General features: G+C 42.3%; 1 pseudogene; it reads left to right on the top strand.

The window, feature by feature from the left end:
* Positions 1-9,119: 9,119 nt before the first annotated feature.
* Positions 9,120-16,018, top strand: LOC149835516 (sugar transport protein MST4-like; annotated as a pseudogene).
* The last annotated feature ends 2,058 nt before the right edge of the window (positions 16,019-18,076 follow it).

The following is an 18,076-nucleotide window of genomic DNA, read 5'->3' as shown; positions in this document are numbered from 1 at the left end:
AAAAGTTATGCCCCAACAGTTGAATCTGGTGCATTTTCTTTTTTTGAGGGAAGAATCTGGTGAATTTTCTGCCTTGTCCATTTCCTGCTACATAATCAATTCAAATTAAGCTTCTCTACAAACACGCTCTAGATAAGCTTAAGTTGACTTCCCATATAGCATCCCTTAGATAAAGATTGACACGAAAGTGTGAGGTGGGTATAGGTTTGGTGTGGCTAACAGAGCAATACTGCATAGGCCAGACTGATAAGCGTCACTTTTCCACTGTCTAGAATTTATTATACACCTGCCAAAGAAGAATACGTGTGTGACTAGGGTGTCAACGGGTCGGGTTTGGTGTAAAATCAGTCCTGGCTTCGATTTTTAGGTATGGTATCAAGTTCGGACTTAAGTCTAATCAGACCTACTATAAGAGAAATCATACCTTGACCTGATAAAAACTACATGAATCATACCTGGTAAAACAATATTTTTTTATCATTTTTACATTACAAAATTATGGGTCTTAATCAGAACCTGAGTCGGGCTCGGGTCTGGTATAAAATTTCGCAAACTATACCTGGGTCCATGTATTAATGGGACCTTTGAGTCCAGACCCGAGTCTTAATCGGGTCTTCTTATTTATCATCTTACCAAGGCCCTATAAGGTTTGGTTCGAGTTGGGTCCCTGTAAATCCGGCCAGTTGACACCCCTATGTGTGACCATTATAGAAAAAAGATATTTGCAAAAAAAAAAAAAATATGCCCTAATGTTTTCATAATTCATATCTAATTATTATTATAATTCATACCTAATTATTATTATAATTCAAAATCATATCTTATTCTTTACCTAGTTATCAAAATAGTACTTGATGATCAAAAGCATACTTTTCTCCCCCAAAAGTCTTAGAAGAAATCAAATTTTCTCTTTCACGTCATGAACAGTCTTTTTGCCTTTTTCTCTCCTTTTAATTCTTGTGATAAACACCAACGGGGGTGGGGGCTCCACTAGTCTGGCAGGAGCAGTTAGTGCACATCAGTGTTGGGACAGTTCCAAACCCAAATGGTAGGGTTGGATAACTGGTAGGGAGGGGTCTGCCTAACTCCACCTTTCTTTATCGAAAAAAAAAATCTATGATAAACCCTGTCTAAGGAAAAATTGTCAAAAATGAAAACGAGAAAGTATAAATATTCCGAACTAAACTGCTGACCATGGGCGACTGTACTGGCAAGGTTTCATTCGTCTCAAACTAAATTCTAAGCCCAAGCTTATTCAAAATATACAAGCCTAACAAAATAGGGAGGCATTGTTAAGTGGCCCAGACTCCTGGCTCTCTCTATTATCTAACCAATAACGGAAGCAGTTCACACCCCCCCTTTTCTCTCTCTTATGTTCTCTCTCACTCTCAATTCATAAAAATGATTAAATGGGGGATATTTTTTTTTTTAGAGAAAGTAATTAAAATATATTTATGAATGAGAAGAATTAACCCACAGCATGGTGACGAGTCATCACCAAGAACAGCAATCGGTGGACTAAAGTATTGGGTCAATTGGGTGGTGGGATAGTTATGAATTAGAGCTAAAATATTTTATTGTGGGTGCCTTGAATATTGGACGTGATTCGATCCATGATCAGATCCAAAAATATTTTGGTGATATACAATGAAAATTCTGTGCTGCGCGGAGTCCTTGAGCCTATCAGCCCAAGCCTAGAGCCCACAACAAACCTCTCTCGAGGGTGCAGGGATAGAACCCCATGGTATAGACCTGTTTAGTTTTATAATTCTTTCTTTTGGCTAGGGTTTTATGTTCTTTCTTATATATATATATATAGCCGTTTCTTTTGAGAGTTGGGTAGGAGAATAAGGTTCTTAAAACTCTGTATCTAACCATTGTATTTCTTCACATCTTGAAAGTGTTTTTTGGCTCCTGTTTTTGCGCATGGATGTAGACTTGAATGGTGAATCACCAAAATCGCGTATCTTATCTTGTTCCTTCTCTTTATATTGTATTTGTTTTGTATATGTTCATGGTTTCCGTAACATATTTTATAGTCAACGTTTTATTTTCCATCTTTCCCCACAATTACGATGACTTTCTATCTTTCCCTCTCTCATGGTAACTTTTAGGGACCTTTTTTTTCACTTCAAATGGTGTTTAGGAGGTCCAGTATAAGTGAAAGTGGGCCTCTTTCTTGCTTGGGACTTTGTAGGCCCCACACATTAAACGACAGATTATAAACACTCTGATGGCAAGTCGAGTTTCACCTAGGGATGGCAGTGGACCAAGGGAAAGCGGGCCCCGCCTCACCCCGTTTGGACCGGGGATGAAGGGTATGAAACAGGGATGGAGGCGGGGACGAAGGTTAAAATCCATCCCCGTCCGGGGATGGAGGCAGGATGGACATACACTTTTCCCCGCCCCGACCCCATCCCTGCCACTTTTCCCCGCAATAGCCCCGCCCCGCCTCATCCCCGTTTGAACCAGGGATGGAGGTCGTGAAACGGGGATGAAGGCGGGGGTGAAAGTTCAAATCCATCCCCGCCGGGGATGGAGGTTCTAATCTTAAGGCGGGGCGGGGGTGGAGACCTTGTCCCCCGCCCCGCCCCACTGCCATCCCTAGTTTCACCCTTAAGGAAATGTCATTCCTTCCATTCTCGATCTTTAATGGTAAATTGGGTTTCACCTTGCGGTGGGTAACAAACTGTCACGGGCTGGGAAGCGAAGGCCCCCGTGATGTAGCTTCGGGCAATCACACACACCGAAGGCAGGCCTTTTAAGCACACAAGCAACGCACAACACACGCGCACGAGCGGAAGCAAGAGTACGCGTATGCACAAGCACAAAGAGAGATAGAGATGCAAAAAGCTTCTTTATAGATACTTGAAAGCAAAGTACATCAAGAGGGGAAGAGAGGGTCTGAATACACGAGGTACTTAGGCCGTAAGGCCTTGTGGGGCACTCTAGAGTGCCAAAGAGGTATATACATTAGAGCAAAAAGGTGAAAAACATGGCGGTCCGGAACACGCTCCCCCGCCTAAGTTGGCGCCGTCCTCGACGCCAATTGTTCATGGTAGCCTTCTACAAGCTGTCGATGCTGAAACATGCTGCTGGCTTTCTCCCAGGTGGCTTCACATTCTGGCAATCCTTTCCACTGCACTAAGTACTTTTTGACTTCCCCTAGATAGTTGTTGGAATGGTTGAGGATGATATCTGGATCTCTGCCTGGTACACTAACTGTTGAAGGTGCTCGCTGCGGGATCGGAGTACGTTGAGGCATGCTCCGTTGAGGATCTCCTTCATCTTCGTGGAATGGCTTCAGGTTGCATATATGGAATACCGGGTGCACTTGAAAGTTTGCTGGCAAGTCCAACCGGTATGCCAAGTTTTCCACATGTTTGATAATGGTGAAGGGGCCATCATACTTGCGAATAAGGCCTCGGTGGTGGCCCCGAAAGATAGCTGTGCGGTCAGGAAAGAGCTTTGCCAACACTTTGTCTCCAACTCGAAATTCTGCTGGGCGACGCTTCTCATCTGCCCATTTCTTCATGCGCTTGGTTGCCTTGTTTAGATATGCCTTCGCCAACTCTATCTGATCTTGCCAGTTCCTGACAAACTGGTATGCATAAGGTGCTTTTCCACGTCCTCGCGCAGCAAGGGAGTGCGGAGTCTGCGGCTGTTATCCAGTTGCGACTTCAAATGGACTATGGCCGGATGACTCACTCTTTTGAAGGTTGTAGCAGAATTAAGCCGCATTAAGTAAATCAACCCAATCCCTTTGGTTGGCACTGACAAAGTGCCGCAGATATTCCTCCAGCATGTTATTTATTCTCTCTGTCTGTCCGTCGGTTTGGGGGGTGGAAACTTGTGCTGAAATGCAAGTTTGTCTCCATTAAGCGAAACACTTCTCCCCAAAACTTGCCAGTGAAGCGTGCATCACGATCAATGACGATGCTCTCTGGAATTCCCCAATGCTTAATTACGTTTCGCACGAATAACTTTGCAGTATCAGCAGCTGAGCAGGTGGCAGGGGCAGGCATGAAGATAGCATACTTCAAGCACCTATCCACAACCACATAAATCGAACTATACCCTTGTGCTTTCGGCAAGCTTACAATGAAGTCCATGGTTATGCACTCCCACGGGCGACTAGGCACAGGTAGGGGCTCCAGTAGTCCACCGGGTCTCTGATTGATGGGCTTGTTTTGTTGGCAAATCAAGCAAGTCCGCACATAGGCATCTACGTCATCGCGCATCTGCGGCCAGTACAATGCACGTTCCAACAATGCCAAGGTCCTCTGTTGTCCTGTGTGACCCGCCCAAGTAGTATCATGGCACTCGTGCATCAAGCGCCTCCTCAAGGTATTTTGTCGCGGAATATATAGACGATCGCCCGCAGCGCGGAGCAAACCATCCTCTAGCCAGAATCTCCGTGTCTTTCCTTCCTTCACCAATGCAATCAGTTGTTGAGCCATTTGCTCACTTTTCGAAGCTTCTCGCACTTGTTCAAGAAGATCGCTCATCGGTTGGCTCACACTGCCCTCCCAAGCGAGCAAAACTGCAAGTTCCGCCTTTCGACTCAAGGCGTCGGCCACAACATTGGTCCTGCCTGGCTTATATTCGAGGACCATATCGAATTCTGCCAAGAAATCCTGCCAACGTGCTTGCCTTGGACTCAACTTGTTCTGAGTTTGGAAGTAGCTTGTCGCAACATTGTCAGTGCACACAACGAATTGTGATCCCAAGAGATAGTGTCTCCATGTGCGGAGACAATGCACGACCGCCAACATCTCGCGCTCGTGCACCGTGTATCGACGTTCAGCGTCGTTCAACTTCCTGCTTTTAAATGCGATGGGATGTCCTTCTTGGAGCAACACTCCACCAATAGCAAAGTCAAACGCATCAGTCTGCACTTCAAAGGGTTGCCGACAGTCAGAAAACTTCAGCATTGGCTCTTCTGTCAAGGCATGTTTTAACCCATCAAAATCCTTATGGTAGGCATCAGACCATAGCCATGGTCTATCTTTCTTCAACAGATCTATGAGTGCAGCCGCAATCTGCGAGTATCCCTTGATGAAGCGTCGGTAATAATTTGCAAGCCCCAAGAAAGAGCGCAACTCAGAAACCTTAGAGGGCGGCTCCCATGCTTGAATAACTTCAATCTTCTTGTGGTCCATTTTGAGAGTGCCTCCTCCAACAATATGCCCCAGAAAATGGACTTCCTTTTGACCGAATAAGCACTTCTCTCGCTTGACATACAATTCGTGGTCCTTCAAAGTCTGAAACACAATCTGAAGGTGTTGAACATGCTGCTTCATCGAGTCTCTATACACCAGTATGTCATCCAAATAGACGACGACAAATTTGTCGAGGTGCAGGTAGAAGATCTTATTCATTAGGGTCGAAAAGGTAGCAGGCGCGTTCGTCAAGCCAAAGGGCATGACAAGGAATTCGAACGCCCCATATCGCGTTACACAAATAGTCTTTGCCTCATCCCCTTCTGCAACTCTCACTTGCCAGTAGCCCGATCTCAAATCCAACTTAGAGAAGACCTTCGCCTTTCCAAGTTGATCGAACAAGTCCGCGATCAAAGGAAGCAGATACTTGTTCTTCACCGTCATTTTGTTCAGTGCCCTATAGTCGACGCACAACCGCTTCGACCCATCGTGCTTTGCTTGAACGAGCATGGGCGCTCCAAAAGGAGCTTTGGATGGTTGGATGATTCCTGCTTCGAGCATACCATCCAATTGTCTGTGTAATTCTTGTAGCTCAGGAATTGCCATGTGATAAGGAGCCATTGCGGGTGGCCGTGCACCCGGTATTAATTTAATCTGATGATCTACCTCGAGCCTCGGAGGTAGCTTCTTCGGCATATCGGCGGACATAACATCACCGAACTCCTTTAATACTGGCGCTAAGGCCTCTGGGACATCCGTGACTTTTTCTACCTCATCTGTAGCACGGATTGTGACAAGAAAAGTCTCGTCACCACTTTTCATGCCTCTCTTCAACTGGAGCGCAGACACCAAACGCTCACAAGGCTTTCCTGTCATCGCAGTAACCATGCAGGGCTGACTCTCACCCTCAAAGCTGACAACGTTAAGGTGGGGCATCGGCACTGCCCTGTTGCTTCTCAAGAATTCCATCCCGAGGATGACTTTAAAATCATCCATGGGTGCGACTGATAACGCGATCCTTCATGACCAGTTGTGGATCCGCACTGGTACATCCCGAGCAACGCCATAGATGGCTTTAGCCTATGAATTAACCGCTTTCATGCGGCTCTCTTTTTGTTCCCACTGTAATTCCAACCGTTCTGCTTCTTCACGCGAGATGAAATTGTGCGTGGCACCCGTGTCTACCAATGCCTTGGTAAGTCTTCCGTTGAGCAAAAGTTCCAAATACATCAGTTCTTTGCATACCGTCGGTTCCACACTGGTTGTGGCCTTTACTGCATTCATCATCCGCATTGCGCCAACTGTTGGCGCCTCTGTAAGTTGATCCTCTTCCTCACCCTGAACAACATTCGCAACTCGAGGTGCGCGGTTATCTCCATTCCCTTGACCGTGGTTTCTATTGGGACATGTATCCTGCCAATGATCCCCATGGCAGATACGACAGTCACGGCGACGATAATTACCACCTTGAAAGTTATTCCAATTCTGATTATTATTTTGGCCATCTTGACGGATATGATTCTGCTGGTTTCCCCGACCAGCATTTTGTCCTTGGTCATTTCTTCGATTGTCCCTTCGGTTGTTGCGATCATTTCCTTGTTGTCTGCCTTAAAATGTAGGGTCATTCCTATCGAGCTCGGCAAGTTTCTTTGCAACCGCAAGCGCCTCAGCTAGTGTTGTGGGGTCATGCCGGATAAGTTCTTGCTTTGCCCATCCTTGCAACCCGTTGCCAAAGTAAAACAACCCATCCTCATCATTCATTCTCTCCACTTCCAACATTATCGAAGAGAATGCCTTGACATAGTCATGTACTGACCCTGTCTGTTTCAATGCAATAACCTTTTGCGGGCCATTTTCTCTTGATTTTTAGGTAGAAAGTAGTCTCGCATTTCCTTCTAGAGGTCTTCCCATGAGGTTATAGCAACCAATCCCCGTCGAACATCACCTAAGCGACGTCTCCACCAAAGGGTTGCTTCATCCGCAAAGTACATTGTTGCGGTGCGCAGCCTATCTGTGTCCTCTTCTATCCTCGCAGCTTCTAGAAATTGGTCCATCTCGTAGATAAAATTCTCGAGATCCTTTGAGTCCCGCGTGCCTTTATACTTTGCGGGCTCAAGTAGCCTGTAACGTGGTCTCTCCACATATGTCGCAACACCGCCAGCCGGGGCAGTTCTCAACTGCCGCTCTAACTGTTCATTCTTTCGTCGAACAACATCCAATTCAGCAGTCATGATCTTGAACCGACCCAACAAATCATCAAATCTGGTGGAAAAGTCCTCCACCGAGTAGTTAAGTTTAGTGGCAAGACTTTCCATCGAGTCTTCCACTCCCTCTACTGCTGTCTTGATCTCTGCATTGAGAACTCTGAAAGCAACACAAGTTCCATTAACCAACTTCTCCATGTTGGTCACTGACCCAGTCAGCTCCGCCACATCGCGCGAGATGGCTGACACCCGATCATCGGCCATGAAGTCCTCTTCAGCAGGAACCAGACTGCTTAAAGGAGTCATGGCAATCTTCTTCGGCGCCATTGTCACTCCCAATGTCGACAAGGCTCTGGTACCAACTTGTCACGGGCTGGGAAGCGAAGGCTCCCATGACGTAGCTTCGGGAAATCACACACACCGAAGGCAGGCCTTTTAAGTGCACAAGCAACACACAACACACGCGCACGAGCGAAAGCAAGAGTACACATATGCACAAGCACAAAGAGAGAGAGAGATGCAAAAAGCTTCTTTATAGATACTTGAAAGCAAAGTACATCAAGAGGGGAAGAGAGGGTCCGAATACACGGGGTACTTAGGCCGTAAGGCCTTGTGGGACACTTTAGAGTGCCAAAGAGGTATATACATTAGAGCAAAAAGGTGAAAAACATGGCGGTCCGGAACACAAACAGTCCTTAGGAAATATTTCAAATAAAATTTTTTGGGGGTTTGAACCCTTGCCAAAGGTTTGTCACTATCAATCAAATAAGCTCATTCATAAACTGTGGTTAGTTTGTTATTGGGTTAACACTGACTCATGTTTCAAAGTTACTATTTTATCATTTTAACAAAGAAACTGCAAGTAGCGCCTTTTCGTTTGCTTGATTCTATTTACTATTTTACTCTTTTGTAATGCAAGTTTTTTGAAAGAAAAGAGTCATTTTTTTTATTGGCAAGTTGTGGTTAGGCAGACTGCCACCGGAGAACAAATATTAGGAGACAATTACATATCAGAAAGACCTTATCATGATCCATACCATTCAATAGAAGAATAGGCAAAATTACAATAAGATAGGGATTGATGAGGAATCAATTATTCCTATGAGATGAAAAAAACAAATCAACATTTTGATGGACATCCATATCCAATTATTACATGTAAAGATGAGGGTATATTATGAGCTTTTTAAATTTTAATCCGACTTTAACTCCAATTAGTCAATATTCTGTAACTAGTAGGATATCGTATTGGCCATATCCAACCCAAGTCGGAACAATTTACATCCCTAACACCGAATGACATTGTCATTCAAATCAAATTATTGAAAAAGTAAAAAAGACCAACACAAATAAAGGATATATGAGAGAAACCAACACTATAGTTACAAGCCGGTATTGACAACAATGTACAATATGTACTATCCAGCTTTTAGATTGGTGGTGTTCTGGATAGATTATTAATGCTTGGGGTTGGATCTTCATTGTCCTCTCAAGTTTATCGAACTAATGAATCTATTAATGGCAAAGTGACAACAAATAGCAAAATTCATCCAGAAAAAACATTACATTGTCACTATTAATAGAGTCCCAGTTGGCAATGCAAATCCTATATTATCTATATAATGATAATCTCCATCTTCATTATAATGATCTAATATTGCAAGCCATTCTTCCTTCTGCCTTTGTCTTCTTCCTTCCCTCCTTTTTTCCACCCCCCCCCCCCCTTCTCAAGAAAAGTAAAAGAGTGCAAGAAATGCCTGCAATAATAATAGACAGGCCGAGATCTGGTAGATCTGTTGAGTTTGAGGCCAAGTTTACGTTCTATGTCTTCATATGTTGCATCATGTCAGCCTTTGAAGGCTTCATGTTTGGTTATGATATCGGAATTTTCGGTACCAAACATATTTTTTTCTTCTTTTTCGAATTTTTGACACAAGTTTTTGTTTTTCAATCAAGAACAACTTGGATAATCATCAAAAGACGGATTGAGAGGCTTCCATTTCTTGGTTTTGCAGGTGGGGTGATGTTCATGGATGATTTTCTAATCAAGTTCTTCCCAAAGGTTTATATCAGAAAGCATGAAGCAAAGGAGAACTACTGCAAATATGATGATCAATACCTTCAACTCTTCACGTCTTCCCTATACCTGGCTGCCTTGGTCTCCATGTATTTTGCTTCCTATGTCTCCAAGAAGTAGGAAAGGAGGCCCACCATGGGAGTAGCTTCACTCTTTTTCTTGGTTGGGGTTATTCTCGATGCATGTGCCATGGATCTCCCCATGCTCATCATTGGAAGGATTTTTCTTGGAATTGGAGTTGGCTTTGCTAACAATGTAAGTTGTTCATGTCCCACTACTTTCTCCACGCCAATGTTTGCTCTTCTTCTTATTGGTTATGATGAGAGAGAGAGAGAGAGAATGAACTTAATCACATAAGTATTTAGTTTCTTCTTGAATGGTGTGATTAGATACACCTACAGTTGAGCTGATAAGAGCCAAATGTCAGGCAGTTTGAGTTTGACTCAATAAGAATAAACCCCCTGATCAAGCTCGTCTAGTGAGCTCATCACAAAATGAGCTGAGCCTGAACTCGTTATAAGATGATCAAGAGCTGGCTCATTTCAAAAATAAAAAGTTTGTTTTCTTAAGTGTTTTCTAAAAATTGTTAATATATAATACATGTATAAAACATACAAAAGTTGTATTATATATATGTATATATATGTGCATAATATATAAATTATATAATATACAAAATGAGCCTACACGAGCTGAGCTGAACTTTGCCTGTTCATACTTGAATCAGATACCTGGATACCTAAACAAACTAGCTGATATATAGCATAGTTCGCCGAGCAGAGTTCCTGAGCTGAGTTGACCTAAACAGTGAGCTGCTCATCTCATTTCCCAGCCCCATCACCTACTAATACGGAAAGATAACATAAGATTGTGCTTCCGATCAACTATGGAATACCTACATTTTGGTTTTCTTTTTAACCTTTAGTTTCCTTCTATGTTTTCTTTCCTTGTTGATCATCTTCTCATATGGTCGGTTTGTTGTTTTTATTTTTCTACACTTGTTATATTGTTTCCTTTTCTAATTTTCACCTCAAACTCTGTGAAGCAGGTTATATGCCCCCCCCCCCTCCCCCCGAACAAGACATCTCATGCTCCGAGGTCCCAAAAAGCACCATGTATTTAAGCCTGTATGTCTCGTATCCTCATGTTTGTCAGCATTAATTAGCATTGAAGTTTGATGCGATTGCAAAGACTTAAGTACCCTCTCCTCAATTGGTGCCAAAAAAAATAACGATTCTAGAAAATAAGTGATTGTAAAGACTTAAGTGCCCCGAAGATGATTATTTAAGACCCAGTCTCTGCACTGAAGGATTATCCGAGAAAGAAATCTCTCCTGAAAGAGGCCATGAACATCAACCCTCTCACTCTCACTCTCCCTTCTCTTTCTGCTTCTATGCACATCCAGCAGAAGATCCTACATTGCTCCATCAAGCACCGACTGACTTGCACATTGATTATTGTGGAGCCTGATTCAGAGTTTTTACCCGTACAGAAGGAGGGTTTGGGGGCTCCTCCCAGTGTGGGTAGCATCATTCAACTAAATGAGTTGTGGATCCTGATTCAGAGTTTTTACCCTTACAGGAGAGGGGTTCGAGGGCTCCTCCCAGCGTGGGCAGCATCATTCAACTTGAAGAGTTGTGGAGTCTGATTTAGAGTTTTTACCCTTACAGAAGGGGGGTCTGAGGGCTCTTCCCAGCGTGGGTAACATCATTCAACTTAATGAGTTATGGAGCTTGATTCAGAGTTTTTGCCCTTATAGGAGGAGGGTTTTGGGGCTCCTCCCAGCGTGGATAGCATCGTTCAACTTGATTCGTTATGGAGTCTGATTCAGAGTTTTTGCCCTTACAGGAGGGGGTTTTGGGGGCTCCTCCCAGCATGGGTAGCATTGTTCAACTTGATTCGTTGTGGAGCCTGATTCGGAGTTTTTGCCTTTACAAGAGGGGGGTTTGGGGGCTCCTCCTAGCGTGGGTATCATTGTTCAACTTGATTCGTTATGGAGCCTGATTTAGAGTTTTTGCCGTTACAGGATGGGGGTCTGGGGGCTCCCCCCCGACGCGGGTCCTTGTATAATTTTTTGGGGCCTTGTATAAATTTTTTATTTTCTTTTCCTCTTTTAACTATCGAAAAAGAGCAATAAAACATTTTGTTTAATCGTGGGGGCTCATGTTTCCTTCGGTTGTTTCTTGCTCGAGGTTTTCGTAACACCCCTTCCCACGTTTTTTTTATTTTTTTTCTGTTTTTTTCCCACAATTTTTTCAATGACTCCCCTACAGTGATTTTTAGTGTTGTCGGGTCTCCAACGAGCCCCACAACGATTTATAATGTTGTCTGGTCTTTCAATGGTGATTTATAGTATTGTCGGGCCTTCCTACAACAATTTATAGTATTTTTGAGTCTCTAACGAGCTCCAAAACGATTTATAGTGTTATCCGACCTTTCAACAACGATTTGTAGTATTGTCGAGCTTTCCTACAATGATTTGTAGTATTTTCGGGTCTCCAACGAGCCCCACAATGATTTATAGTGTTATCCGACCTTTCAATAACGATTTATAGTGTCTTCTGCAAATCACTATAGCGATTTATAGTGTTTTGGGGTCTTCAACAAGCCCCACAACGATTTATAGTGTTGTTGGATCTCACTATAGCGATTTGTAGTGTCTTCTGCAAATCACTATAGCAATTTGTAGTGTTATTCAGTAAGCAAATCGCTGTAAATGACTACCCGAATTAGGACCAACTTGTCAGGGCCATATCTCCCTAACCGGATGTCATATTCTAAATCCGTAAAAAGTGGTATCTTTGTTATTGTGTCTAGTTTATTCCTATAAATTTTTAGTGATTTATATTATCATTTTATTCCCCATTTTAACTAAAAACCAGACCCCTATTATTCTATGTTATGAGACCCGCGCCGGGGGAGCCCCCAGACCCCCTTCTGTAAGGGGAAAAACTCTAAATCAGGTTCTACAATGAATCAAGTTGAATGATGCTACCCACGTTGGGAGGAGCCCCCAAACCCCCCTCTTGTAAGGGCAAAAACTCTGAATCAGGCTCCATAACGAATCAAATTTGAACAATGCTACAGTCAGTGTGCAGGTCAATCAGTGTTTGATGGAGCAATGTAGGATCGTCTGCTGGATGTGCACAGAACTAGAAAGAGAAGGGAGAGAGAGTGAGAGGGTTGATGTTCATGGCCTTCTCTAGGGGGAACTCTTTGCCTCCCTTGATTTCTTCTCTAGAGAGAGAGAGAGAGAGAGAGAGAGAGAGTTTTACAGTGTTTTACATAGAAGGAAGAAGAAGAAGATGATGATGAAAAGTTCAAACTGACATTTTTGATGGCTTAGGTTCGTTTCGCCGGATGACCATCGGATTGCCGGCTCACCATCGTTTCTACGGATCACCATTGGATCGTCGGTAAGGTTCGTTTCGCTGTGTAGACTTTGAAGAGTCAACATCATCCTCGACTTTCTGGATGAAGGACATGTTTGTCCTTTTTTTGAACCGTTTGTTTTCTTTTTTTGAATGAAGAACATTTTTGTCATTTTCTCAAACCGTCGTTTTATGGCAAGAATAGCAAGAAAGGGTACTTAAGTCTTTGCAACTGAACCAAACTCCAATGATGAGTGATGTCAACATACATGGGAATACGAGCCCCATGTGCTTATATACGTGGTGCTTTTTGGGACCCCTGAACACAGATGTGGGATTCAGTGAATCATGGGGGGGGGGTGAACATATGCATGTGCCAATTCAACGTCCTCCAAGGTGGAATCTTTTAAAGCATTTGTCTACTAATAAGTCAATGATTACTATGCCATCTCGGAGTCCTACTCACAATCTTGAGCCTTGGCAGAGCTTAGGCACTACAAACAACAGAATTCTCCTATAAATGGGTCGAATGGGAAGTATCATGGGTTGGGGCCCAACGTATTGGCGTTTGAGCAACAACCAATTTGGGCAATCGCATTATAAGTTTTTGGAACATAACATAAGATTACTGAGTCATATCTCATCAGTTTTGCGAAGGGGACGGCCCATCTCTTGTCCTTCCCTTCAAAATCTGTATGTCAAATATGTGTTTTTGACAAATTTTACCGTTATGAATGTGATTTTCATGGTTGAAAACACAAGAACAGACTCTTGAATCAAAGTTTTTTAAACAATTGACTTTTGAAACCTTGTAAAATCCTAGATTGGTAGAAAAAAGTTCGATCCAAGAGCTTATTCATGCGTGTTCAACCATGGAGATCTCCCGTCCATATGATCAACCAAAAAGCATATTTAACATACAAATTTTGAAGGAGAGCACAAGGGGTAGACCATCTCTCTTCTGACTCTTTTGTATATGAGATCATTCTCTGTACCGTTAATCTGAATATATATTACTTTTCCTTAAAAAACAAAAAAATTGAACCATGTCTGCCTTAAAAAAACAGGCCGTGCCACTCTTCATCTCCGAGATTGCACCAACCAGGATTCGTGGGGGACTCAACATCCTCTTCCAACTCATGATCACCATCAGTATCCTCATTGCCAACCTTGTGAACTACCGCAACTCTATCATCCACCCTTGGGGCTGGCGCCTCTCCCTCGGTAGTGCCGGCATCCTCGCCGTCCTCCTCTGCCTGGGCTACCTCTTGATCGTCGAGACCCCCACCAGCCTCATCCAAAGGGGCTACTTTGATGAGGGCAGAGCCACTCTCGTCAAGATAAGGGGCACCACCAATGTGGAGCCCGAGTTCCCGGAGATCTACCGCGCCTGCGAGACCGCCAATCTCGCTATGCATCCCTTCAGGAAGCTAGCCAACAGAAACAACATGGCTCCTCTCGTGATAGCGATCATGCTGCAGCCTGCAGGTCTTCCAACACTTCACCGGGATCAATGCCATCATATTCTACGCGCCTGTCCTCTTCCAGACCATCGGCTTCAAGAATGATGCATCCTTGCTGCCGTGTGTCATCATTGGAACCATCAACGTTCTTTGCACGATGGTGTCAGTTCTCTCAGTTGACAAGGTCAGCGGGAGGGCTTTGCTCCTAGAATCCATTGTTCAGATGCTCATCTCCCAGGTATGTAAACATGTACTGTAATAGAAACAATTGAAAACTTCATGACAATGCACAATATACAAAATAACTTTTGTAGTACACGTGAACATTGCGGATTTTTGGAAAACTTCACAACTCAAACTCACGTTATTATGTTGAAGAAACATGATCAAAGGTCCGATCCTTGGCAAATAAACCATGTTCAAATACATCTACACGGTCAGATTGAGCTCATATAACCTATGATTTTAAGCTCAATAGTTTCATACCTTCATTAGTGCCAAATACTTACCTTTCACATACTTCTTTTCTCTTGTCAAACTAACATTTTCATTAGAGCCCCTTTAGATGCACCTCATTATTAAATACCTGTGAGTTTGCTTATTCTATCATGGAGGAGGGAGGATCAGGTGAAATGTGAGTGCACAGTTTTAGTGTGCTGCTGCACCTAATCACCCACCACCTTTGGGATACAACCTGTCAGCTCTGCGGCCCAACAACAGATGGTGGTTGATCAGGTGCAGCAACACAATCACATTTCACCTGATCTCAATTCATCATTGAATATAATTCAGTGCTACATGTCGTGTTTTGTTTTTATTTTTTAAGATTTTCTGGATAAAAGAGTTCTCATACATCCAATGAAATAAATGAAGAACTACCATCGATCAAAATTGTGTATGTCCTTGGAAAGAATAATAAAAAAAAGAACCCTCTATGCCAATTTTCTCATGCCAAAGACTCAATTTACATGTTTAATTTCTGTCTTGCAGGGTGCAATAGAGACCATCCTTTGGATCAATCTCAAGTCCAAAAACTCCCTAGACCACAATGTTGCAATTGTTGTGGTCTTTCTAGTATGCCTCTTTGTGTCATTCCTTGTTTGGTAATGGAGCCCACTAGGCTGACACGTTACTCCTTTAGAGTGAGCTCCAACATGCTCTTCACATTCATTATAGCCAAATGCGTAGCTAGGGGGGGGGGGGCAGGACTGGGCTCCCGAAACAATTTTTTTTTTTTAAAAGCCCAGTCCTAGCCCAGCCCTGATTCCATATGAAATAAATTTTTATCCATTTTTGTAGCCCAGCTCTGACTGCAGCAAATAGTTTGATTCGTCCATATGAAATAGATTTTTATTAATAATTATAGCCATTTTTTATTTTATCTCAAAAAAAAAATTTTGGGGGCGCTGCCCCCGAACCCCCGACTATCACACAAATTTTTTTGTTTTTGCTACACCCCTGTTTGCCCCCCCGCCCCCCCTCACATGAATCCTAGCTACGCCACTGATTATAGCTCAGGCCTTCTTTTCCATGATGTGCCAAATGCGTGCTGGGATCTTCTTCTTTGCTGCTTGGATCATCGTCATGGGCCTCTTTGTGCTAATCTTTTGGACGGAGACTAAAGACATACCTATCGATGAGATGATTGAAAAGGTATGGAAACAACATTGGTACTAAAAAAAGATACATGGATGATGAGGATGTCAACTCTAAAGTGCACATAGATGCTACTCGCCTATGATGAGAGGAACACATAACAACATACTTGCATCTAAGTCACCATGATGATTAAGCACAAGCTTTTCGGTTGCATATCTTCATTCAGTATTTTAGCTCCTGAGATATTGTTGCTAGAATAAAAAAGAAAGATGATGATGATCAACATGATGTTAGTGCAACAGTGGTAGTGATTGGTAGGTGATGTTGATCAAGAGCAAGATCATGGTTAGAGTAGCAAACAAATGGAAAAGAGGGAAAAATAGATAATGCTGTAAATGTACCATGATTGTGGTGTATGTCCAAAAGGAAGATATATGATGATGTTGATAGTGGTGGTGTTGGGTGGGGACTATGGGAGTGACAATTGTGGTGTATTATGATAATATTGGTGAAGCCATTGATGATACATGATGATGATGTAATTATAATGTATATGATGATAAAAAGGATGGCTAATTTACAAATTTACACCAAAGTTTTTTATTAAAGCTTTGTTATGATTAACCGAAAAAGCATCAACGACAGTTCTAGCATTAAATTTACAATGAAATATTTTTTTTTAATGATAAGGTACAATTACTGAGAACTAAACTGCTTATTGGGTCCGCCCCTTGTAAGGTAAACCCCGGGTGGGGTCACTGACACCCAAGCCCTTATGAAGTTCACTAGTTAAAGGCACCCGGACAATTGGTGGGAGTCAAACCTAGGATGAAGGAGTCAACACTTTCACCGCGACCCAAGTGGGTGTTATAACAAAATCTCAAATACGACAATATGACTAGGCAAAAAATTTATTAGTCACTTTAATTTCATCCCATTTAAACCTTTTTTTTTCATTGGCAAACTAGGGTTAGGCTGATCCCAACCACATTACAAATTGCATATTACAATTACATTTCAAATCTCATTTTCTAAAAGAAACCAGTCCAGTGGTTTATCCTTCCAGGTCTTATCAATGCCCAAAACCCTTAATTTAGCTAGCTGCTTTGGAACATAATTACATTCTTTAAAGATCTATCTGCAACAAAATCTGCCTAGTTTAAAGAAAAAATTTACCAAATTAAAATTAACCATATCTGACCGATATGAACAACATCATGTCTCAAGGACTCCACAACTACCTTTGCTATAGGGAATCTATCAATAGTTCACACCACCAAAGCCCTCGTTGAAAACTGGCCCATTTAGTCAGAATCGAAATCAATCGATTCCCTAAATCATTTTGAAAATCAATTAAGGGCTGATACTGGTACTGACAACATTGGTTTCGATAGAGGGGGATGCAAGGATATTTGAAGTTAGGATGTTACAAAAATACCCTTACATTTGTTTTGGGATCTTCAAAGAATTGCCATGGTTTAAGGATAACTTCACATGGTATTGGGTTCTCTTAATACTAGAATCAAAACCAGAGTCAACTCAACATGATGTTTTAGAATTCAGAAAGATTTAAATGGGTGGCTTTAGGTTTTTTTCTTCTTGGACCAAATAAAGACCAGTTATTACAAATTTGTTAATAAGAAACAAATTAAGTTTAGTTTGGAACTGGATCCAAGCCACATATGCTTGACTTGCCTTTGGATTGTGTTTATTTGAATTATGATTGGACTATATCATTGGTAAAAGTTTGTTTGACATCCAAAACTTACCCCTTGCTAGTGGAACTTTAAAAAATATACCCTTTTTGTAATCAGCCAGCTCATGCTCGACTCATTTAGCTCAAGCTCGGCTTCTCTGACCCCAAAAACAAGTCGAGCTTAAACTCTTCAAGCTTCATTCGTTCAGCTCGTTTATAGGCACTATTTGATACTATGGTGCTAGTTATGCTGATGGTGATGTAATAATGATCACAATCATAACAACTGATTGTCAGGAATCTGTCTTTTTTTAATTATTTTTTTTATGATGAAGCAAAACCCTCACTAAGAATCGGGTCACTTAATGAATCCACCTCCCTACAAGGTAAAACTTTGGGTTGATAACACCGTCACTCAGCCTTACATGCCCCAATCGTGATAAATTTTTTGTATAAAATTTCAAAAATAATAATATTATTAGTTAATATTTTGTATAATTATTT

The sequence above is a fragment of the Nuphar pumila genome, chromosome 6 (genome assembly GCF_984573655.1).
Source record: "Nuphar pumila chromosome 6, dmNupPumi1.hap1.1, whole genome shotgun sequence".
NCBI classification, from domain to species: domain Eukaryota; kingdom Viridiplantae; phylum Streptophyta; class Magnoliopsida; order Nymphaeales; family Nymphaeaceae; genus Nuphar; species Nuphar pumila.
This window is presented reverse-complemented; position numbering and strand designations above follow the sequence as displayed.